Below are 24,851 nucleotides of genomic sequence, written 5' to 3' on the forward strand. Positions count from 1 at the left end.
TTCACATCCCATCTAAGACTATGCATCCTGTCCTTGCATTTAGTGTCTTTGCATTTTTTACAAAATATTAGTAATCTGGGTGTGTTTGTCTTCACTCGGTTATTAGCTCCTAAACATAAAGACTTCATCTTGTTTTTCTTTGGATTTCCAATGTCTTATATAGTGACCAATAGAAAATAGGCACTTTGTAAGTGTTTTTAGTGAATAAATAAATGAACAAATTAATGAATGAATATAAATCACTGTTTTCCTTTTACCATGAGTTATTTTTCAATATAGCGCGCGCACACACACACACACACACACTTAAATAAGAGAATGTTCCTGTTTATAATGCTGGACGTTTTATAACCCTATTAATTACAACATGTTTATTTTCCTTAAAGCAAGACAAACATTATAGAAAAACACTACTAAATTCCATAGCACTGCCCCTTGTTTTCCTGTCTTTCCTCACCAAAATTTCCATTTATATTTTCCTAACGCAAAATGTAAAATGCCTAATCCATCACTATACGTGCTCATTAGTAGTGGTATGATTTATGTTAGGATTAGCTGCATGTTATAGAGAAACCCAAAATAATAGGGGTTTAAGAACAATAGAATTTTTTTATTTAAATCTCACGTTCAAGAACTCCTAGGGAGGTAGTCCAAGGCTGACAGGAAGTTCCAAGGTCATGTAGAATTCAGGTTCCTCCTATTTTGTTGCTTCTTGATGCATTGCCTCATAATCCAAGACGGCTTTTGGAAATTTGCTATCTTATCTGCATTTCAGATGGCAGGAAGAAGGAAGACAAGAAAATGTGTTTGCTCCTCCCTTTTAGAAATGCTTCTTGGCAATCCCATAGGACTTGTCCACTTACATTCAACACTAGTGGTCAGGACAATGGCAAATTATAGATGTTGTTTGTTTGTTTGTTTGTGGCATTTTCTTAGCTGGTGGTGGTATGAGCAGCAAAAATTGAGATTTTGTTCTTAGGGAGAAGGAGGAGTAAATGTTGATGTAGGCATTCAGTAGTCTCTACTACAGTTTAGTCTGAATATAAAGAAAATTCAGAAATCTCAGAAATATTATACTGGAGAGCAGCCTAAGATCAGCTGAAAGTGGACCTGGAGGTGATGATTACCTACCTGATGAGCCTGCAAATAGAACCAAGACAGAGCGAAGCTGTGCATCTGGCCTCAGAGAACTGAAGATCGAGGGTTATGGTTTCCCCTCACTGAATCAAGAAAATGCACTGTGGTCTCTCTGCCATTATTTAAGTCCACTATTACAAATACCAATGAAGCAGATGATATGCATGTTCTGATTTTATTTACTCCTGTGTAATGTTCGTATTATAACCAGATTCATTCACATGACCCATTATCTTAGACCAGTGCTTCTGAAACTTAACAGTGCCTAGGAATTACCTGACACCTTCAGTGGGGCTCCAGGTGAAGTCAAAGTTCTGTTGTACTTTGGGTGGCAAAACTTTTGGAGTCTCAGCACATGTCAATGCATGTGTTAGTTTAGATTTCCAGTGATATGAACACCAAGTTGGTAGAGATATGCATGAGATTTTTGGAAAAGCCTATGGAAAATAGAAAGGAGAGAGCGAGAAAAAGGGACAGCCTGCAGGCTGCCATGATGGCTTACCTGGGTAGAAGAAAGGAAGGGAAGGAAGAGTACGTTAGATGGGTATCATTCTATAGAAAGACCAGTAGGGAAACCTGAGCCAAAGATGCCGGTCAGAGTCCTACAGCCCATAGGAATGGGCCTGTACTGATACTCTTGCCTTGTTTAATCATTGGCTGGGAGCAGCTCATGGAAAGCACAGCTTTCGCACAGACAAGGTGGGGGGATCCAGAGTGGCAGCAGCTAGGGCCATTAGAAAAGTACGCTTCATGCAGCAGGAGATCTGAGTGGTACATTCTAATAGTTGCTACAATTCATATCCTTGCCTTTCTAAATGCAGCACACTGAATATAATTCAACCTTTATTTGAAGTCCTTGCAGGGTCTGTGAGTGTTTATTACAAATATTAATTTTTCAACATGGATTTATAGTACATGGCCTGGAGTGCCTTCAACAAATATTTGTTATTGAATAAACAAAATTGAAGATGAAGGAATTACAGCAATAAAGAATGAGTTGGTATGGGGCCCAAGACATACCATGGAATTTGCCTGGGCAGGGAGGATAAATTATTTCTAACCTATGGTCTTAGTATTTGCTTCTTTCTCATAAAAGCTGATTGCAGCAAATATTATTCAATTTTAGGTTCCAGTTAGTTGATGTTTGATTATAATTAGTTTAACAGTTTGAATTCATTTCCTCTAAGGAGACCATGGAAAAAATAATTTAATGGAAACAAATTAACTATCATGGAATTTATATAACTCACCCATATGCATTTTGAACAGTGAATATAATTACATAATAATTTTGACTCAAAATTAAATCATTTGGCATACTTTTGTAGGATGAAGTTAGCAAAGTCCAATTTAATTTGTGTTAGGTATCAACATTACTCACTTTTGGAAATAAAAGGCCTTAGGAGATAAAAATTCAATTGTAACTATCATATTTTTTTTTCAGATTCATTTTCAATATGTTACAGTTCATAAAATTATAAGTCAAAAATTACTATTTCTGAATTTACAAAATGTACAAACCTTGACAAAAAAAAAGACATTATGTCCTTTTATGAGTTTGGGGTTCAAATTTTCTTTACTTTTTTTTCTTCTTCTTCTTATCAGAACCTTAAGCCAAAAGACTTATGTGTTTATTATCATATAAATGGTGATATAACTCATTACTTCTTATCTGCAAACAAGTGCCAAAACTCAGAAAAATCTACTAGGTGTTGCAGAGGTAAATATTACACTGATAAAATTTGAGGTGGGGGATTTCTCTGCACACCAAAAGAGAATCAACTGTCTATTGATCATGTCATATTTATCATTGTGACTCCACATCTACAAGCATCGTTCACTGGTTCATTCAATGAATCCTTACGGAATAGGCTAAGGACAAATAACTGTGGCAAGTTCTGTTGGGAATTCAATAATGAATTAGGCCTACAATATGCCCTCAAAATACTTTGGAATATTTAAAGGTAAGAGCATTTGAATAAGTTACTCCATGTCACTTTCTTTGTGACTCCTTGATGCAAGCTTATTCAGTAAATGTAAAGGCAAATGCATGAAAGTTCTCTGGGGATAAGATCTTTGTTTTGCCCATGATATTTTTGAGTTCGAGAAAATGGTGGTTTTCTTACCAGGATAGTCAAGCTTCTGAAAGAGGTTACATTTGTCTTTGGAATGGAAGGGTAGTTAATACTTCAGTGAATGAACGTGATGGAATTGGCATCCAAAACTAAGGGAAGGAGATCAGAGACTCAAAGAAGAAAGAAAGAGAAAAAAAAAAGCCTATCTTTCAGAAATAATTTATATTCTGGATGGTTTAGAATGTGGGGAAGTAGTAAATAGAAGGAATAAAAGATTTGAATCAAACTTAAGAGAGCTTGGAATAACATGCTGAGGAATATAAACAGAAATCTCATAGGCAATGAGGAAACATTTCAGGTTTTTAAAGAGGGTGTTTATATTACTCTTTAGGTATATTGATATGGTAGTAGTATGTGGTACTGGGGTGCCTGGTTGGCTCAGTCAGTTAAGTATCTCAGTCTTCATTTCGACCCAGGTTATGATCTCAGTGTCATGAGATGGAGCCGTGTCAGGCTCTGCTGGTGGAGAAAACTGCTTGAGATTCTTTCTCTCCCTCTCTCTACCCGTCTCCCCACACCCCCCATATATGCACTCTCTCTCTATCTCTCAAAAAAAAAAAAAGTATGTAGTATTTATTACATGGGTAAAAAGTGTGGATTTGTTACTTTTTAGAAAATAAAGCTTTTCAGTGGCTTTATTTAGAAAATAAAGATTTTTTTTTTTTTTTTCTGGAGAGTCAGTGAGCTAACGCACAGGTGACAAGAAAATTTCTAGGTAGTAGAGGAGGAAATGGTTAATTACTAAATAAGCAGTGGACTAGGTCTGCATGTTTTGCAAGTTTCTCAATAAAACTGGAAGTGGAAATTGAAAAGCAAGTTCAATTGATCACCTCTCTGTCTTCTCTTTCAGTTCTTATCTCTTTCAGTTCTTATACTTCATGTGATTGGCTGCCTAATATTAATTAATTAATTAGACTGACTCGCCTTGAAATGACTTACTGTTTGAATTTTGTGGAAATCCAGGCAAGGAGGATGGACCGTTCATTCCAGGGAGTAGAACCGGAGGGAGGCTGGGGAGTCCTGGATAGGCTGCTGGCAGACTGATGCCATGGAAGGAACTGCAGTCCATCATGTTTGGCTGTGTTTCCGCTAAGCCCAGCACATCCGAAGCTTGCTTTATACGGTCAAGTTCTTGCTGTGCCATCAGCTGTCGAACGGTGGTCGGAGCCAAGTAATCTTTCTCCCGATCAAGCTGGCTCCCAACAGTCTCCCTCACTTTTGAAATGTGCTACTGACATGCTAGACAGTTCACCCAGGGGTTAGGAGCAAGAATTGGAGAATCACTTTTATCTGGATGTGAGTCGCAGCTCTGTCAGGCACTAGCTATGTTAATCTTGGGCAAATGACTTGACTTTGCTGATCCTCAGTTGCATGATAAGTAATGTGGAAGCAACAAAAATAATCTACCTCCTAGAATTATGAGACTTAAGTGAGTAAATGCACATACACCCTTATAAGACTGTCTGCTATGTCCTAAGTTTATCATCACTGTTACTATTATTGTTCTCAGGTAAACCACGCTTCAGTCTCTTGTCAACCATCCCTTCCCACGGTCAAAATCTTGAAAATTGTCTTATTTAATTCCTCCCCCTATTGGCATTCGTCAAAATGCGGCTTTATCTCAAAACTGACTGGAATTATTGTTTCAAAGGTAATCAGTAAGCACAGAGTAAGTAGAGGCAGTGACCTCTGTTCCATCCACAGCCTCTTCGATGACTCTCTTTCTCTGTTAAGCTCCTTCTATCAGAATTCCCCTCTCCTTGACTACTCCGTAGGATCTACTCTTATCTCCCTGGCTGCCTTCTATCTAACTTCTTTCCGGCTTTCTTTCAGGTCAGTAAGTGTAGGTGTTTTCCTTGGCCCTCCGCTCCTCTTATTTCTCCACATCACCTCTTCTCCCAAGGCTGATGCAATCCTTTCTGGCCGATACCTCCAAAATCTGCACCTCTAGTCTCGTTTCACAACCTCAGTTTCAGTACTGCATTTCAACACCCCCATCTAGATCTCTTGTGTCACTATGGACTCAACAAGTTCAAATCCAAATCCAATTTGTTATCTAAACACAAGCTTTCACCTTTCTCATTTCTATTAGTGACACTGTTCTTCAACTAGACAGCCAAAGGAAAGACCTCAGAGTAATCTCATAAACTCCATCAGCTTTCCCCCTTCGCTCCAATTTAGGCAATTCCCAAATTGTATGAGCTGTGCCACTTCAATGTCTCTGACAGCTGTGTGCAAGAGTTATCCCACTATTTCAAGACTTGTTACCTCCTTGCCTAAACTACTCTTTGATAAAAGCCAAAGTGTGCTTTCTACCCCTATTCTTTGGCCCTTCCATAACTTTCTAACAGTTGTTGCCACATTACTCTCCCAAATACAGCTCTTCTCCAGCATTGTTGACTTCTGTAGGGTGAAGCTGTACTTCATTAGTAACTTTTTCATTAATAGTATACACTGACATAATGATTATATATATAATACATACAGATAGACCACACACCACACACACACGATCTTGTCTTTTCACTAAACTGAACTTATTAAAGTCAAATACCATGTTATAGAGTTATAGCCACACACATTAGAGACATTGTCTTCAACATAGCAGGTACATAGTAAGTGCTTACTGAATTAGTTTTGTACTGCATAATGGCATTCTCCTGCTCAAAAATCGCCCATGTTTCCACATTTCTTATCAAGTGAGATAAAGATTTTTTAGCCTTAGCTTTAATACTTTCCATAGTTTAACCCCAAACTACCTCTCATAGTTTCCTAATTTTTTTTCTTTTTGTTCCATGGTGCTATGGCCTCAATTGTGCTCCCCAACCGCACCCAAAACTTGTGTGTTGAAGCTGTAACTACTAGTGTGGTGGTATTTGGAGAAGAAGCCTTTGGGAGGTCATTAGGGTTAGAGGAGTTCATGAGGGTGAGGCCCTTTTGATGGGACCAGTGACTTCCTAAAAAGAAAGAGAGCACTCCCTCTCCCGACACTGTGAAGACATGAGAAGGCATCCCTCCATAAGTCAGAAAGAGAAACCTCATCAGGAACTGAATCAACTGGTACCTTGATCTTGAACTTCCCAGCCTCCAGAACTGTGGGAAAATAAATTTCTGGCTTTTAAGCCACCCATTTTTTGATAATTAGTTGTGGTACCCAAGTTGATTAATACACGTGGATTCCAGCAAAACTAAAATAATGGTTTCTTGCACATTTCTTGCCTTTCTAATTTTCCCCATGATACTTTCTCAGTTTGGGTTATCATTTTCCCTTTCTTTCCATGATGATATCCTACCTAACTCAAAAATCTTCTTCTTACTTGAGCCTTCCTTGATGTCTCCTTGAAAGTAATTTCTTTACCCTTTGATATTCCTCACCACTTACTCCTATCTTCTAGCACTTGACATAACTCTGTGAACAGGATAGTTCCATGTACACTTATCTTCTTTACTTGACTGTAAACTTGCTAAATTCAAGGACTTTATCAGGTTCATATTGTATCCCATAGTACTGACCACAGAGCTGAACCACTGAAGGAATGAATGTAATTCATATCATGTTTTTCCAGCTGACTAGAGATCCAAGTATGATCAGAGGTTTTGAATGGGCAGGAGGAAGTACCTAAAAGACTAGAATCTGTGCTGATAAGAATGGGAAGTAGAGAGCCAATGGATGAGAAATGTTTTGAAAGGAATAAAGAGGGAAAGCAGCGAAGTTAATCAAAAAATCAGAAGAAATGTCACCATGTGGCTTGGATGGAACAGATAAGCGGGATTTCTCAACTAAAGTCCTAGAGGAAGTTGGAGGCAAATCCTGTAGACATTTATACAACCGAAGAGGCTTTTGGAAATGATGAGTAATAAAGCTATAAATAGGGCTTATGGATCTCAAATGAAGAGCTTTTAGGTGATACTTGTACTTTACTGGTCTGAAAGAACAATGAGGGGTGAGAAGCAGATGAACCCATGTTCTAACTTTTTTACAGAAAGTGAGAAGAACTATAGAACATAAATGATAAGATGCTATTAAGACAGGGTGCCTGGGTGGCTCAGTGGGTTAAATCCTCTGCCTTTGGCTCAGATCATGATCCCAGGGTCCTGGGATCGAGCCCCGCATCGAGCCCTGCATCAGGCTTTCTGCTCAGCAGGGAGCCCGCTTCCCTTCCTCTCTCTCTGCCTGTCTCTCTGCCTGCTTGTGATCTCTGTTTGTCAAATAAATAAATAAAATCTTTAAAAGAAAAAAAAGGATGCTATTAAGACATCCAGCTAAGAAAAATAAGGCCCATAATTAGACAGTCATTATGTAAAGAAGAATAGAACAACAAAAGATTGGACATGACAGAGTAGGGCACCCAGTGGATGGGAAGAGGAAAAGTCGGAATTAGATTGAAATCTAAAAGCCAGAGGAGCCATAGGTTTGTGGGGAGAATAGCAGAAGCTGAGAATCAAGATGGAATAAGTAAGAGATTGCCGGAAAATATAGAGACCCCTGGAATTTAGCTCTGACTCAGTACCAGCCTACACCTGGATGTGAGGAAAAGCAGGCCGGCAGGGTACTGCAAGGAGAGGGAGGCCTGGCTGTAGCGCTGCCTTACCCATCCTTCCTTCTCACCATGCTAAGCCTGGATCTCTGACTCCCTCAGAGCTCCAGTCCCAGCCTTCAGGCTACCTGTGGCTTCGTCCATGTGCGTATTCTGCTAACACTTCAGACTCAGTACTCACTAAACCAGACGCCTCCATTTCTGTCTCTAATCCACTCACCGGTCTGGCTTCATTTTTTTCCCTCCTGTTAACACCACAATTCTCCTAATCACATGGCTTCAAAAACTTTGACGTTTCTCCACAGTATGGCAGGCTGCATAATGGCTCACAGCTCCACTCTGACTTTAGCTTAGTTATACTGGCTTCCAATCTCTGGCCTCCAGAACTGTAAGAGAATACATTTCTGTTGTTCTAATGCCCATGGCAATTTGCCACAGTGACCATCGGAAAGTCGTACAAACAGACTCCCTCCTCACAGCCTCCCTCCTCACAAACGGTTACCAAATTCTACCTACCGGGAAGCCATGTGAGGTGATGGTTAGTCACTCTGGCTCTACCACTATCAGCCATGGACTTGAGCAGGTTAATAAACCTTTTAGAATTTCAGTTCCCCATCTGTAACATGATGATTTGGGAGACTATATTGGGAACTGAGATAATCCACAAAACGCACTTACTGGCAGTGTGTGTCACACGAAATGATCAGTGTTTATGTCATCATTATTGTCTATCAAAGGGTCTTTGTCCTTTTAGTCCCTCACCCTTTGAGTCCATTTTTCCCAACATTCCATATTATTCACCCCAGAGTAGTTATGACCTTGAAATCCTTTCCTCAGCCTCCTTTAATAGCCCACAAGTGCTCAGTGAGGAAAACTCCCCTAACTCCTCAGAAGGGCGGTGGAGTCCCTCCAGCATGGACATCACTGAGGAGCGCCCCCCACCCTGATACCCTGTCTGAGGCTGCCTACACTTCCTTGGCTGTGGAGAGTGTCACCTACTGACCATTGCCCACTATTACCTTCTCTGGAAGATTGCTTTCAGATAAGTGTGAGCCCCAGAAGTGAGCACCCCACTCCTCAGGACATCCCATAAACAAGGTTGCAGGGGGACAAAGGCTGCTGCCATTTGCTTCAAGGCAGGACCAGATTTTTGGTTCTACTCAGGACATATTCTCACTGTGCTCTGTGTGGCATGCAGCCTTAGCCAGATTCCAGCCAAACCCACTTTCATGCTAAGTGCCTTCCCTTGCTGAGTCCTACTGATCTTGCTCCCTTTCACCAGACAGCACTCCTGTAGTAATAAATATATGGACCCAAATCCCTGCTTCAGACTTGACTTGCAAAAACCTGACCTATGTCCTCCTCTTAATGTGTCCCCAAATTTTCTTATCACATTTATCTTTTATTTCTTCTGTGTAAAGGCAGAAGCCTGATCACAAGAGCCAGAATGTTCTTTTTGATCTCTTTAACTCCTCTTATGAAACTTCCTTTCCTTGCCCTCTGCTAGTCCAAATCATACACATATTTCAAGTTCTGCCAGAAGACTATCCTGGGCAACTCTTCTCCAGTGATTTTTCCTTTTTTTCTGAACTTCTGTAATATGTTGTTTGTTTGTTTTTCTTTCTGTAACATTTATATGGCAATAATTTAAATACTTAGATTCTTCTATCAAAAAGGAGGGGAGTGCCTGGGTGCTCAATCAGTTAAATGTCCGTCCAACTCTTGATTTCTGCTCAGGTCATGATCTCAGGGTCATGAGATGGAGTCCTACATCAGGTTCCGTACTGAGCATACAGCTCGTGTGAGAGTCCCTCTCCCCCTCTCTCTCCACCCCTCCCCGCTATTCATGCATGTTCTTTTGCTCTTCCTCTCTCTCTTTCTCTCTCTCAAAATACATACATACAAAATACATATATACCAAAAAAAGAGAGATAATATCTATTCTGCAGGTTTGTTGTGAGAATATAAATGAGATTCATGTAAAACTAAGCACAGTGATTGACTCAGAGAAGGTTCATGATAAGTAACTCTTATGTTATTTGGTGTTATTTGCTGTTTGGTTTGGTGACATTCTGTGTCTCTCCCTCCTGCTTCTTTGTTCCTTCTCAAGAGTAGACCAGAAACTGGAGTACTAATTTGGATCTGTTTGCCTCTAGGAGAATTATTAGCCACTGTCCTTTATTTCTCTTCTTTTCCGCTCATGACCCACAGCAGTTCATCCGCAATATGGGTGTTTAGCTGAACTGACAATTTGAGTAGGGGGTGGACAAGGAGGGATAAAGTTCTTCGAAATCCAGCTTATGAAGACTTCTCTGTTGAGGCATGGAGGTATCTCAGCTATCAGAAACAACATAGGGCGGGATATACCATTTGTTGATCATCCAGCATCCAAGAGAGCCAATAGGTATGGCTGAAGAAAAGGTGCTAATGAGCTAAAACATGCACATTAGATTTCTATTGAGATGTACCTCATTCAAAAGATAAAGGGGAATACATTTTTGGCTAAATGCCCAGTCCAAGATTTTTGTAAAATATAATGAAATGTTTAAGCAAGTTCCAGAAGAGCATCAACTTATGTCTGATTTAGAATGGAAAGTCCCACATTCATTTCCTGCCAGTCACCTTTTAAAAATTATCCTTAAATTTTGAGTTTCACTTCTATGAAAAGAAAACTTTCAAAGTCCTATCAACTACTTGAGTTCTGTGGAAATGAGGTAAATAGAAAGAACAGACAAAAGAAAGAGGTGGGGGAATAATCCTTTTATTAACACATTGATTTGTTTTATATTTTTAGTCAGCTATTTTAAAGGAGATAGTTGTTTAATATGTTTGAATTTTTTTCCGTGACCCTGATACAATAATTTTGCAGTGAACATGATATATTATGTAGGCTAGAACTGAGAAAGATATAGGGAAAACGTTTTAAGATTTTGTTTCTTTATTTTTTTTTTAAGATTTTATTTGTTTATTTGACAGACAAAGATCACAAGTAGGCAGAGAGACAGGCAGAGAGAAAGACGGGGAAACAGGCTCCCTGCTGAGCAGAGAGCCCAATGCAGGGCTCAATCCCAGGACCCTGGGATCATGACCTGAGCCAAAGGCAGAGGCTTTAACCCACTGAGCCACCCAGGTGCCCCAAGATTTTATTTCTTTAGAGAGAGAAAAAGGACACGAGCAAGAATGTGTACAAAATGTGTATGAACGAGAACAAAATTTTAAGATTTTGTTTATTTAGAGAGAGAAAAAAAAAATATGAGGAGGGGCAGAGGGAGAGAGAGAAAGAATCTCAAGTAGACCCTGCACTGAGAAAGGAGCCCAAAGCCCTTGGTGGGGCTCAATCCCAGGACCCTGAGATCACGAGGAGAGCTGAAATCACGAGTCAGAAGCTTAACCAATTGAGCCTCCCATGGGCCTCAAGAAAGATATAAAAATTTTAAACATCATCGTAAAAAAACAAACCAACACATACACACCATTTTATAGTGTCCTTTATGATTGTACTCAGAGTGAATTAAAACAAACATACTCTCTTTTCTAAGAAACTGTTAATCCATGCAATACTTCATAGTCTTTGCCTATGACATTCTTCTGCCAAGAATATCTTTTCCCCCTCCTCACAAGAAAGAGTCTCCCCTCCTTCACAGACTCATTCACACATCACTTACTTTTTTGAGTCTTTCCTGATTCTCCCCCCTAAATGGTCTCCTTCCTCTCAGCCTCGGTAGGCCTTCACTGATTCCTAATCAGAGGCGCCTTCTGGGATCTGCTGAATGACTTTCGTGGGCTCTCAGGATTTTGCCTTGTGAGCCTCTTTCTCCATAATAAAATTTTCAACATTATATGTTATAACTGGTTTGTTATAAAGAAAAGTGTAATCCAGGCTGGACCTATAATACTGATATTTCATTTTAGATCTGATTTTTTAAAATTAAGATAAACATTTTCTCTAGTCTCTAAATGTATCGTGTCCCCGCACCTCCTGTGAGTAATGGGTCGCTTGGGCCCATCCTTGCCACTTTGACTTGTGTTTGATTATTTTTGTCTACGCTACCTTCCATCCCAGGGAAGAAGCTTGAAGTGGGAAGCTTGAGAACCCCTTCACAGCAGGTTTCTGAAAACACTGAGTTTTCTAGGGTCTCTGGACAAAGAACACTTAGGAATCTATTTAGTCCTGTATTTACTGAGGCAGGGTGGCTACCCCCCTTCGGTGTGTCTAATTATGATTCTTACTTTTTTCCAGTGATAAAGCTACATTATTATTGTTAGACCTTAATGTTCCTATTTTTAATGAAGTATTAAGGGAACAAAGTTAAAACAAACTAGTAATGGAGAACCCTGGAGACTTGTTTCCATTTTCAAAGCTTCCTTTGTTGATTAGCACTTTGTTTTTAGAAAAGGGTGTGTGTTTGTGTGTGTGTGCCCGCGCGGGCGCAGGCTTGCGCACACGTGCATTCATGCACGTGTATGTGCTCACACATGTACAAAAACAATCTGAAAGGAATTTGGAAAATAAGGCTTTCCTTTACTTTGACCTACTACATTAGATTAAGCGATTTAAAACTAAGCTAAAACCACCTAAAATACATAAATCCACGGCTATATCTGGTCATAAGCCCACTGTGTTGTGCACGTTAGTGAAACCTGGATTTTCACTATTTAAGTCATCCCATGGCTCTGCCCTTAAAATCCTAAGTCTGGGTGACCTGAAAAGGAAAAGTGCAAAACTTAAACATTAACTATGTTCTTGACCTACATAGGTTTTGATCTGAGCCATTTTATAGACAAAGTTGTTCTTCCTATAACTGCTCTCACCATCAAGGTTGCAACCAGTGTACACCACTCAGACTTCTGTTGTTTATAGGGGAGGCACATACCCTGCTTACTTATGAAATATGTTTTTCCTGCCATGGCAGATGGCTGGCAGAAAGCACTTAGTTCTGAGGGCATTGTTACAGTGTTCAGCAAATAAAATTCCCTTAGAAACTTCCCAGAGTTCTAACACAAGTGATTTTTATGGCTGTGTCATATAAAGTCCCTTCCAGGCAAGGTCCTCCCTTTTGAACTTTCCTGATGGTATTTGCAGCCAATATTTGGGGAAGTGGTGTTGTGAGGCAGAGTCAGGAGATTTGGAATGCCGTTGGTGAGGGAGGGCTGCTGAACGTATTGTTGTCACTTGATTTCCTCCCTCTGGGGACATCCAGGGTTGGCTCTGGGGAAAGGGTGGAAGCCTTTCATCCTTATGCTCTGTCCGGACCTCTCTCAGTGTTGCCTCAAGGTTAAAAACATAATAAAATTTTTCATGGGGATAATTGTCATTTTCTTACACTGACAGTATGTGTAAAAGAATTTTTAGGAGTGCTATTTTAATTGCTCTGTATCAATTGAACTAAATAAAAACAGTATCCTAGCCACTCATAATCAGCCCCCAAATCTGGCCTCCCGGGCACCCTGAGTCCCACAGATGGCTCCCTGAACAGAAGTCCCTCCACTCCAACAGAGACAGGAGGTAACCTCTCTGTTCTCATGGTCTTCCCACAAAACCAACAGTTATTGACACCGTGCTCTCCTTTGGAGAGTCAAATCTAACACTACTAAAACCAAACTCACACACTCAAAAAGACCAACCTTGTGATGTGACTGGTACTTTCGTTCAGGGAGGGAAAATAAACAGCAAACAGGATCACAGGCTTCAGGGGGAAACAAAATGTGCTTGTAAATAATTCAGATAAGGTAACAGATAAGGTAACAGCTAGTTTACCCACCCTGTATTTGGTTTAAAAGTGTCAGGTTCCTTCAGAGGGACTTTCCCAAGTTCACAGGGAAATCATACTGAGCTGTAGTAATTCCTTAGGAATGTAACACGTTTTGGTGACCCAGGTAGCTGTGCTGGCTACTTTCCAAGGGCATTTTGAGCTCTCCTCTCTGAGACTGATGAAATACATTCTTGTCTACTTTGACCCTGTGATCGGCTCAGAATAATGGAGTGCAAGCCTAGCGTGAGTCAGCAATATTGGCTGTTCAAAAAGAAACTAACCTGATTGGGGGGTAAGAAGTATGAAGAAGTAGGAAGGTAAGAACAACAAGCTAATCCCCAGTGTACCCAGCCTGGCTCACACTCTTGCTGGGTGACTTGCCCAATCCTGGATTCCAAGTAAATTCTTAATGGCCTTGCCAAATAAAACACAGAACACCCAGTTGCATTTGACTTTCGGACAAACTGGAAGAATAATCGGTGGGGTGTTAATCCTGTTAATCCCTTCTTTTCGGAAGCATCCCAGAATCCCTCCCCCAGTGGTCCAAGAATCAATAATTGCAGCAACACACAGCACTTAAGAGCTTCTCACTTCCCAAAGCCCTTTTCACATTCATTAGCTTACTTTTAGTTTATCTTCACTACATTCCTAAATGTTTATTTTAATACAGCCTATTGATTTGATAAAACTTGAGGCTGATCTGAGATTAAGTTAATTACTCATTCAAGTGGATGTGGAGGTTAGAATTTAAAGCCTTAATATCAACTGCACCAACTCCCCAGAGCACTCTGTATCTGCCTTTTTTATAAGAGTTTATTAAGTTCTCCCAGATAACTCTACTTAATTACCTGGTTTTTACCTAGATTTTGAGTTTTGTGAGAACAGGAGATCAGTTCCAATATAATCTTTAACCTTCAGAGCCTTAATGTCTATGAATTTGAACTGGGTCACAAACATCATTTTTTTTTCTTTTTTCAATTTAGCCAAGATTACCTTGAGATCACCTTTTTCACCACATTTCTTCAAAGTAGAAGACAACTGCAATTAAGTTTTTTTTTTTAAAGATTTTATTTATTTATTTGACAGACAGAGATCACAAGTAGGCAGAGAGATAGGCAGAGAGAGAGAGAGAGGGAAGCAGGCTCCCTGCTGAGCAGAGAGCCCGATGCGGGGCTCAATCTCAGAACCCTGAGATCATGACCGGAGCCGAAGGCAGAGGCTTTAACCCACTGAGCCACCCAGGCGCCCCTGCAATTAAGTTCTACATATTTGCTCAAGGGAACACAGTGAATTATTGCAAACAATGAAAATGGAATTCAGGACTCCTTTTTCTCTGTTCATCATGATGGGCCATCATCTTTAAATACTTTCTGTGATTTTTTATCATTGCCTATTAGGAGGTCTGAGGGCTCTCCATCTTCTAGAAATAGCATGTGTTAATGAGGCGACATGTGTGCAAGTCCACGGAAGGATGTCTGAAAGAAAGGTGCTTTCAAAGCGTGAATATTAATCTCTCAGCCTTGGCTTCCTGAAGCTGGTGATGTGGGCAGGTTCTAAGTCTCCTTAAAGGCATGTGAAAAAAACGCAATAAATATGAATGAAATTGTCCTTGATGTCTTGATATTACTGTATCTTGGAGCCCCGTAGTTAAACACCACATCTCCATCAGAATGGACAGAAATTATCAGATGTGCCTTTTACAGATGCTGGACTAGCTGGCTTTCCCTGGAAGGCACTAATATAATTTGCTTAGAAAGTGACTGCTTTCTGGCTCAACAGGGTGGTCAAAGGAAGCAGGCTTTAACCAGCTGGAAATGTATCCTGGGCAAGTTCGGTTCCTGCCCATTCTTGGCTCTTTATCCTGCCTTAGCGCTATGCTCTCCATTCACTGAGGCTGGGATTTCTTGCTGCACTGAACGATATTGCCAAAATTCTGTCAGGGTGCTTTTCTTCCTCTGTCATTATGTAACGACAGGTCCAGAGAGAGAGGAGCTCTTGTAAGATTGTTGCAGATTTTATATTACCTTCTTTTGACAAAAGCTCAGTTTACTAAGTAGTGTAGCAGAATTATTAAATAAATGCAGGAGTTTGGGAGGGAGACTAAACTAGCTTCACTCCCCATTTTGACCCTGTTGAGACCTGGGACAAGTTACTTAACTCCCAAGATCTTCAGTCTTCTCTTCTGTAAAATAGATCTGATGATCCTGAACTCATAGGATTTGAGGGGAGATTAAATAAAAAGCCATTAATCCATGAGGCATAATGGCTAATATACAGAAAATCCTAAATAAGTGTCGATGTGGCCATTATTCTTAAACACCAGAAGCATTAAAACATTACTAAGCTTTACTAAAGTGTGTGCCTCAGTTTATGTATACATCCAATATCTAGAGTTGGGATGTAGGCATTAGTCATTTCTAAAAGCTCCTAGGTGATTCCAGTATGAACACGGTGTTGAGAACAACAGCTCTGGGACAGAAGTGATAGTAAAAATACTTCAGTGCCCATCAGCCACCCACCAATCAGAAAGGAGACTTGGTTAGTCAGGAAGAATCCTGACAGTAAACAACCATCACAACTATCAGCCACACTGGCAAGAAACTCTGCCCCTTGGTCAGATACGTTTAGGAAATGTTTCTTGTTAGAGATTCCACATGATTATTCAGGGCTCTGAGAGATCATGTAACTAAAGACAAACTACCGCTTACAAATTTTCCAAACGAATGGGTACATGGAATATTCTTGTTAATGTCAAGTAGCCTCTCACATGGCATCTCAGTAAAGATGCTGAGGGAAAGAGAAACAACCCAGTTTGGAAAGGTTTAATTGTGTTTATTTATTTCTGTCTATAGCCCTAGCAATTCTGACTCTTACTGGAAATTATACAGTCTGAGGTAGAATTCTAAGATGATGCCCAAGAGTCCCACCCCTGGTGTATATGCTTTGTATAATTATCTTGAGTGTGGGCATACCTTACAAATATAATGAGGCATCACTCCCATGATTGTTATGCTCTATGACAAAAGGGAAAATATCTAAGGTGAGCCTGACCTAATCACTCGAACTCTTACAAAAAGAGCATTTCTCTGGCTGGATGCAGAAGTCAAAGGATGTGCTTCTGGTGGCTTCAAGTTCCCAAACAGCTATGCCGTAAGCTGCCTGAGGAGAAAGAAGTGGTCCCTAAGAGCTGGAAGTGGTCCCTAGGAAACAGCTAGCAAGACAGCAAGGACCTCAGTTCTGTGACATGAGGAACTGAATTCTGCTAGTAATTTGAAAAAATGTGGGAGAGAACTCCAAGCCTCAGATAGTACACAGCCTTTGTTTTGCAGCATCTTATGGTTCCATCCAAAAATCCATCAGTGGACTGGATACAGAACAAAGAACACTGGTTTGCAATATCAGAACTATTTCTACTGTAAAGATTTCATATTGTAGGGAAAGGGGATGTCATATAGGGTTGCAACGAAGAGGAAAATGTATCATTAGATCTTATGAAGATAAGGTGGCATTCAAAAAGAACTATCTGCAGCATTCCGTGAAGTCATTAACTCCGTAAATGCATGGTTACTGTTTATATTTGACAGCAAAATGTACTGTGAGCAAAATATTAAAGAAGTAGGAACAAAACGAAACAATGAGGGGCAGCTTATTATAGCTAGGAAAGCACTAGAATGAAAAGAATTTTCAGGTCCTCTTTCCAGCTTTGCTGCGAAATAGTCATACAACATAGCTGCTCAGTGATTCAACTAATGCAGTTGTTTGATCTTTCATGTATAATTTATTGAACATATTCTGGGCATCAGCACTCTTCTGCAGTTAGTGATACAGTGATCAACAGGGCATGCAGAGTCACTGCCCTCAAGGAGTTTACATTACAGTGTGGTGATCCTGATTCAGCCAATCAATACCCAGCGCCAATTTCAGATGGTGAAGAGCTCCACAGAGAAAAACAAGAGCTAATGAAGACATAGATTGGCTTGGGGGTTGGGAATCAGGGATGGTATCTTTAAAGATGGCATCCATGTTTGGAGCTGAGACAGGAATTTAGAACAGCTGATGGATTTGATGTCAGAGGGAAAAACAAGAGTCATGAATGGCCTCAGGATTTTTGGCCTGAGCAATTGAGTATACATTCATGACATTTATTTGATTGGAAACAGTGTTGGAGGAGCAGGTTTGGGGGAATATAAGAGTTCATTCTGGGACATAAGACGTTTGACTTGCCTGTGATCAAAGAGGAAATGCGGAGGAGGCTATTACATTTGAGGCTGGAGCTCTTTGTCTCCTCTGTAAAATGCATGTGTTGAATTGGATCCTTTATGAGAACCTTCCAGTTTCAATATTCTTTAAGTCTGTGAACTAGAAATCAAAGCAAATGAAAGGAATCGTAGATTAAAGTAAAAAGTAAAAAAAAAAAAAAAAAAAAAAAAAGGACCAGAAAACCAAATGAAATTTTCATGGAAATGAACAACAACGTTCATTTAGAAAGGCAGCCAAGTCATTGGCCAAGATGGGAGGAGAAACTAATTAAAATGGAATAAGAACAGAATAGTTCCTATCTGATATGTACACCTTTTGTTTCCATGAAAGATAAAACATTTTCTTAAAGTGGTTGGTAGTGAATTTCTTTTTATCAAATGCCATTAAAGATAATGATCTCCTGCACATGAATGTTTTTCAAAGTGCTTTAATTTACATAGAGTGTTTATTGAATGAAATATTCCCAAGTCAGCTCTGTATCCCAGGAGCAACTGTTTCAACAAATGCATACCTATTGGATATGGTTTGTGCAGTTTTTCAATATTTTCATGAATATCACCACCTGAATTTATCTCTGAATATGACACTTTCTCCTTAGGAATCCCAAGGCAACATGGGACATTAATAATTCATAAAACACCACTATTTTCCATTTTAAAAAAATGAAGCAGGAAGTTGATAAAAATAAAAAATAATCACAATTTCCATTTTAAATTTCTAATAAAGTATATTTCAGCATATCAGTAACCAAGAAACTGACAGGTATGGCTGATGGGAAAGATGCCCCCAAGTGAATAGACTTATATTTCTGCCTTCTATAGTTTCCATGGCTACAAGCCCATCTGAATTGCATTAGTCACACAGCACCAAGAAAGAACAAAAGGGAATGGAAGAATAAATGACATTAGAATGTCATATAAAGGGAAAAGTGATCACAGAGTTTTTTTTAAAGGAACATAATTTCTCATATCTAGAACTCTTTGCTTTAGAGTCCACCTACTTCAGCAAGAGGTGTTTCTATTCAGGTCTGGAAATTTTTTATAAGTAGCTCAAGGTTTCAAAACTGAAATTGGGGAGAGTCGTCTGATGACACAACCCAATCAATGTATGGGTTGCTATGTGGTAATTAGGGCATTCAGAATATTCTGACATATTCACAGAATTGCAGACTTTGACTGTCTCAAGGGGGAAAAAATTCATGCCCCAAGTTGAACTGATTTGGGTAGTTTTATTCAAGTTGCTCAATGGTATCAGAATTATTGATATAGGCAGGCTACTGTCTCCTATTCAAAACATATCAATAAATGGCATTATTTTAAGTACCAAGAGAGGTTCTTCTGCCTATTTACAAATGAGTCAATTTCTGAAAAATGGAAATGAAATAGTTCTTAAGCAAAACTTGCCATCTTCTGATAAAGTGCAGGCATAGAAATGTAAGAATCACCCATGCTCCAAATAGAGGCCAAAATTCTTCAGTAGATGCTTCTCAAGTTAGTGATGATTTGATTAAATGCAGTGTCTCCTACACATTTCAGACTTTATGCAGTCTGCCTAGATTGGCCCCTTACTGAGTTTTCAAAGTCTCATACAGTGAATTGAGATACTCAATGAATGACTAAATGAGTGAATGAATGAATGAAGGTAAATGAAAGCTTAGCAATCCCATAAGTTCTCTCATCCTTCATTTTACTTATTGAAGTCACTAAAATAAATATAACAGTAATAAAAAACATCCCATGATCTGAGATTCTCAAGTGAAATAAAACCTCAGTAGACATCAATGTCAATTAGTGTTACATGCTTTTTAAATGCAAAGATTAAAGCATGGAACTTGTAGTATTGGTGTCTGGCCAACATTTGGCAAAGATGTGTGTCATTTGAATTAAACCATGCTAACCACAGTGACTGTTTGGTTGAGCATATTGGTCGGTGCTATGTTCAGGGAAGATGTTTTCCCTTGGCAATGTCTCTGGCCTTCCATGATAGTTTGAAATTCACACAGATCCCACGACCCTGAGATCATGACCAGAGCCAAAGGCAGATGCTTAACCACCTGAGCCACCAATGTGCCCTCCAAGACTTTTAACTTTAAAGGAATCTTGAAATCACAGTATTCTTAATAACAAAATCATCTATTTCACATTTTACAGATGCCCAGGGAAGTCAAAATGCCACTTCTATCTCAGACATCATCCCATTAAATTGTTCTTGACATGGATTTTCTTACTAAACTTGTATTGTCACACTTGGTCTTCTTTACATCTCTGCAGCTACCCTTCCTGTCCATTTTTTACTCACACACCCCCCCCTCCCCTCCCCTCTCCTTTCTCTCCATTTCCTCTCAATTCTAGGTTCTCCCGGTCCAAAGAAAGCAAATCTGGTAGTCACACACAGATAAATATTGCATGTCCCCTTAAAATTCTAAGCAATGGAATTGAAAAATATCGGTTTATGGGGCAACCTGATAGTGAAATCTGTTCATTTGCAAAGTGTTTGCATGTCCAAAATCACACTTCATAGCAGAAAATGCCAGTCATTAGAAAAAACAGAAGTTTTGTTGGCTTAACTTCAAACTCTCCTGGACCAACACTCTACTACCCTTAGCCTGTTAGGGTGGGTGGCGATTCTCTTCATTAAGGGCAGTTCCAATCTGGAAAGTAGAAGCTCATTAACCTTATGAGGGCGTCTCAAGGTCATTAAAACTCTCTCTTGATGGTGTTGGCCATTAATTCTGCAGCTCTGTGTCAAGTGAGGGAGTTTAGCAGCTCCACCAGGCTTCCCCTGCGTCACTCCTGCAACCTGTTTCCTGCTCACCTTGGCCTCTGCGGGAACCCAGTTAAGCTTTTGGCAACTCTCCATCCTTGTGGATGTGGATGTCTCATAACAACTTCCACCCTCCTGTCTCTACCCACCCACACAGTGATCAAAGGTGCAATGATGACCTCTGATTTTCCCATAGGCATTTAGATGCATATCGATGGAATCTCACAGAAGCTTTAATTCATTTTCCGTGAATACTGCAGGTCTAAAATAAGAAGCAAAAGGATGCTTCTCTGACCTTTGTTTAACAATTACATGCGTTGGAAAGAATAAAAAGTAATTAACTGTGTCTCTCCATCCATTGCTTCGCACAGTTCCAAACACTTGGAAGCCACTTAATACTTATCTGTTGAGTGAATGAATCTCTAAAACTGGGATTATGGGATTTGAGGAGTGTGGGATGACAGGAAAGAGAGAGAAAAGGGAATAATAGAAAATGGAATCCCGATAAAGTAGAAGGTATCTAAAAGACAAATAAAATGTATTTCCTTATTTTTTTAAAAAAGATTTTATTTATTTACTTGAGAGAGAGAGAGAGAGAGTGAGCATGAGTGTGGAGAGGTCAGAGGGAGAAGCAGACTCCCCAACGAGCAGGAAGACCAATGCAGAACTCGATCCCAGGACCCTGGGATCATGACCAGAGCCAAAGGCAGTTGCCTAACCAACTGAGCCACCCAGATGCCCCTATTTCCTTATTTAATAGTAGATCTTTTGAATGCCACCAAATATTTGAGGGTTAATCTGACCATAAAACACCATTCTGGGGGCAGAAACTACCTTCTGAGGGCCCAACATTAGGTGATACAGAAACATAGGACACAGACTTTTCTTAAAAGGAATTTATAATCTAGATGAAAAAAGAAAATTAACCAAATGAAATAATTAGAAGTAAGCTACAATCCAGAATGCGTGGTTCTGAATTCAGAGCTGGAGGAGTTGAGAAACAGTGCTGAAAGATATGCTGATATAATTAAAAAGAAACTATGCACACATTTCATTTACACAAACTCAGGTGTACATGATGTGAGAAAATCATTTTTGAAATCAATAATGTTAATATTGTGAGGCATTCAGTTGGCCATTCTAACCCCTGAACACATGAAGAATAGCAATCTTCCCCTCTTGTTCCCTCTTGCTTCATACTTTTAAGCACCTTTCTTCATTTAATGTGATTTTAATACTTATAACTTCTCTATGATTAATTTAAGGCAATTTCCAAAGGTAGCTTAACTATATGTAATTATCACCTTAAAACATATTTTATACATTTTCCATCCTTTCTTATACTAATTTCTCATCATCTAAACATTGCATTTTCTCCTTTTTAATCAACTAACTGGCCAAAGAAACAAAAAGAAAGTGATTAGTGTAGCCATGGTTGATTGTTATTTGATTGGTTGATTCTTTCATTGATTCATATTCAAGTAAAGATCAAGATCAACCTAGAGTCAAGACCTGGGGAAAAGACAGATAGAGACCATTTTTTACTGAAAGTCTGGCTTTATTTCTCCCTAGGGTTTGGAAGGTGTTTTATTTAGATTCACAGTATATGGTGCACAATAATCCAAATGCACAGAAGAGAAAGTCTTCTTTGCTCTGAAGCATATGACTGTGGTGTCAAGGTTTATAAGCCATAGAAGATTCACCACTGTCTTACACACATGTTGTGCTACCTCTCATTATTCCTCCAATGGGAAATCAGCAGACATTGTTGCTGGATCATGGGTGGAAGCAACACATGGAAAATCTGAGAAAGAGACAGCCCATTTCCATTTCTGAAACTATCATACCCTCACGTCTCTCTTAAGAACATCAGAAAACAACATGCTTCTACCTTTGATGAAGTCCAATGCCTCAAAATGCTACATAATGTTAAGGCCAGAATGCTGTCAAGTTGGGTGGATTTGTTTTTGTTTTTGTTTTTGCTTTTTTAATAAATAATATTTTTCACATATTATCCTAAAGACAACTCCTACTTTTCCTTCTTCGAGAATCCTGAAACTTTAACTTAATTCCACAGGATGGACAGAAATACAGCTGAAGCATATTTGCCAAAATGAGTATAAATGTATGTATTTACAATATAGTGAGAGAGTGAGAGTAGCAAAAAAAAAAAAAAAAAAAAAAAAAAGCTATGAAAAAGAAGTTAGTGATGCATTAGAATCCTGTGCTGAGCTCTTCTGTAAAACTACTGTTATTCTACCAAGAATACCATCATTTTCCTCGTGGCTAAAAAGGGAAGCAAAACATTTTCTTGCAATTTTTTATAGTAGGGCATAAACTGACAGTCTAAATTTTCAAACAATGAGGTGATTTAACAATAGAAAAACAAAATGCATATTTGTTTTAGTAAACTGCGCTGTAATTTCAAGGTCCTTGCTCCTCCCCTGTGTAGAAAAGGAGGTATGTGATTACTGGAGATGTAGATATATAGATTAAATCCTTCCATAGATCAAAAATACATGCAACATAAAATGAATTTTAATGATTTTTTCCATAAAGTCATAAAAACCAAAGTATGTAGTCTGCATAAAGTTATCCATTCTTACAGCAAAGTAACTTCAATTCCAGGATTGTGGAGGCAGGGAGATGGTTTATTAGAAAAATACATCTTTCAAAAAGAAGGACTCATCACAGAGTGAAACCCATGCCCACACCAGCATATTGTTAATTTTAAGATCTACATGTATATAATATAAAACCAAAATTAACCATGACGAGGCCAACCATAAAGAACTTTTATTATAAGGAATTTTCATGTCTGTTAGATCAGGTCTAAATATCTAGTCATAGTATGGAAATCTGAAGGAATCTTGTGGCATCCCTTACCTTTCAGAGCTTTGATTAGATTTCCAAAATTCACTGTGGTTGTGAAGATATTATAGTAGATTTAAAATAGACTCAGTTCACCTAAATGAAAACTTCAGGCATAATAAAAATAAGGTGGTTTATGTTTCTCTTCACTAAGTGATAGAGTGGGAGGAAGAGGAGTTGAGAGAAGTTGGGAGTCGGGGTGTTGTTCCTTTTCTTCTTAAACAGGATCTGAGTTTTGAAAATAAGGCAGAAAGAAATGCAAGCCTGATTTCTGGCAACCAGACAGTGTTGATAATCTTCTTCCACAGATTTCTGCTAGGAACATCTGCCCTGAACTAGTGTTAGGCCAAGACTGATTGTCACTCTTCCGAAAGGAATTCCTGTTTCCCTTCCTCACACACACATACACTCACACTCACACACACTCGCAGTTTATCTGGCAATCTTGAGAGAACCCAGAGAAATCTGGGCAACTGAAGAGTGAAATCCCAACCTACCCTTGTCACTCAACATCTTCCTTAACAGAAAGGAAATGTATTTTAGGTTTCATTGAAATTATAAACAATACCATGCCTGCAGCTGTGTTTCAAAAGTCTGATGTCAGTAGTGCTGAATACATGTTTTCATCTTAGGCAAAACTTATCAAAAACATACAGAACGAGATTGTAAGATTTTATTGAAAACAGCCCACTAAAAAAATCTATTTTCCCTTTGTTGCTATGTTGCATGTGTTTCTCATTATTTATTGCCAACATATTTACTTATTAGTAATTAACCCTCTCTGTGGGCCTAGCAAAATTAGATCTCAGAAGCCACAACTTGGAATCTGGACATAATTTCATACTTTTAGTTGATCTTCAGTATTGTGTGTTACTGCCACTCCCACAACTAAATAGAGAAAATAAAGTTTTGTGAAGTCTGTACTCTGCTGAGAAACACACATTGAAATACCAACGAGAAAAATAGGAAGACTTATAATGCCACATATTCATATAACATTTACTGTGGTTTAAATGGAATCTTTTTCTCTCTAAATAGGTGTTTTTATTCTTTCTGCAAGCTAGGTATGGAAAGCTCTTGCCCCTACTTGGGGATGAACCAGCCCATTCATGGGGCATATCAAGACCAAAAAGAATAATTCATCAACAGTAAGGAGGTATGTTTGTGATGTTTCGGTCCCGTGTCTCACCTGCCTAGTGTGTCATGGGAGCGACCCTAATAGCAACATGCTATGTTACAAGGTAAACCTTTCCCAATAGCAATTTAGCAATGTATCAATAGTCTTTAAATGATTCATATGCTTTGCTTCACTGATTTCTTGTTCGGGAAATTTTAAGAGTGGGCAAAGCTATCCATCACAGTATGACTTCAAAGAGTCGCAAATTGAAGACATA

General features: G+C 39.1%; 1 protein-coding gene across 1 annotated transcript in view; it reads left to right on the plus strand.

Moving 5' to 3' along the window:
* Positions 1–24,851, plus strand: part of RAB3C (RAB3C, member RAS oncogene family) — a 645,683-nt gene that overhangs the window by 43,922 nt on the left and 576,910 nt on the right. Inside the window, exon 2 of the mRNA XM_047729420.1 lies at positions 24,518–24,613. The gene's annotated coding sequence lies outside the window, so the exon portion shown is untranslated. The remainder of the gene's footprint in view (positions 1–24,517; positions 24,614–24,851) is intronic.

Source organism: Lutra lutra, chromosome 5 (assembly GCF_902655055.1).
Source record: "Lutra lutra chromosome 5, mLutLut1.2, whole genome shotgun sequence".
Lineage (NCBI taxonomy): Eukaryota > Metazoa > Chordata > Mammalia > Carnivora > Mustelidae > Lutra > Lutra lutra.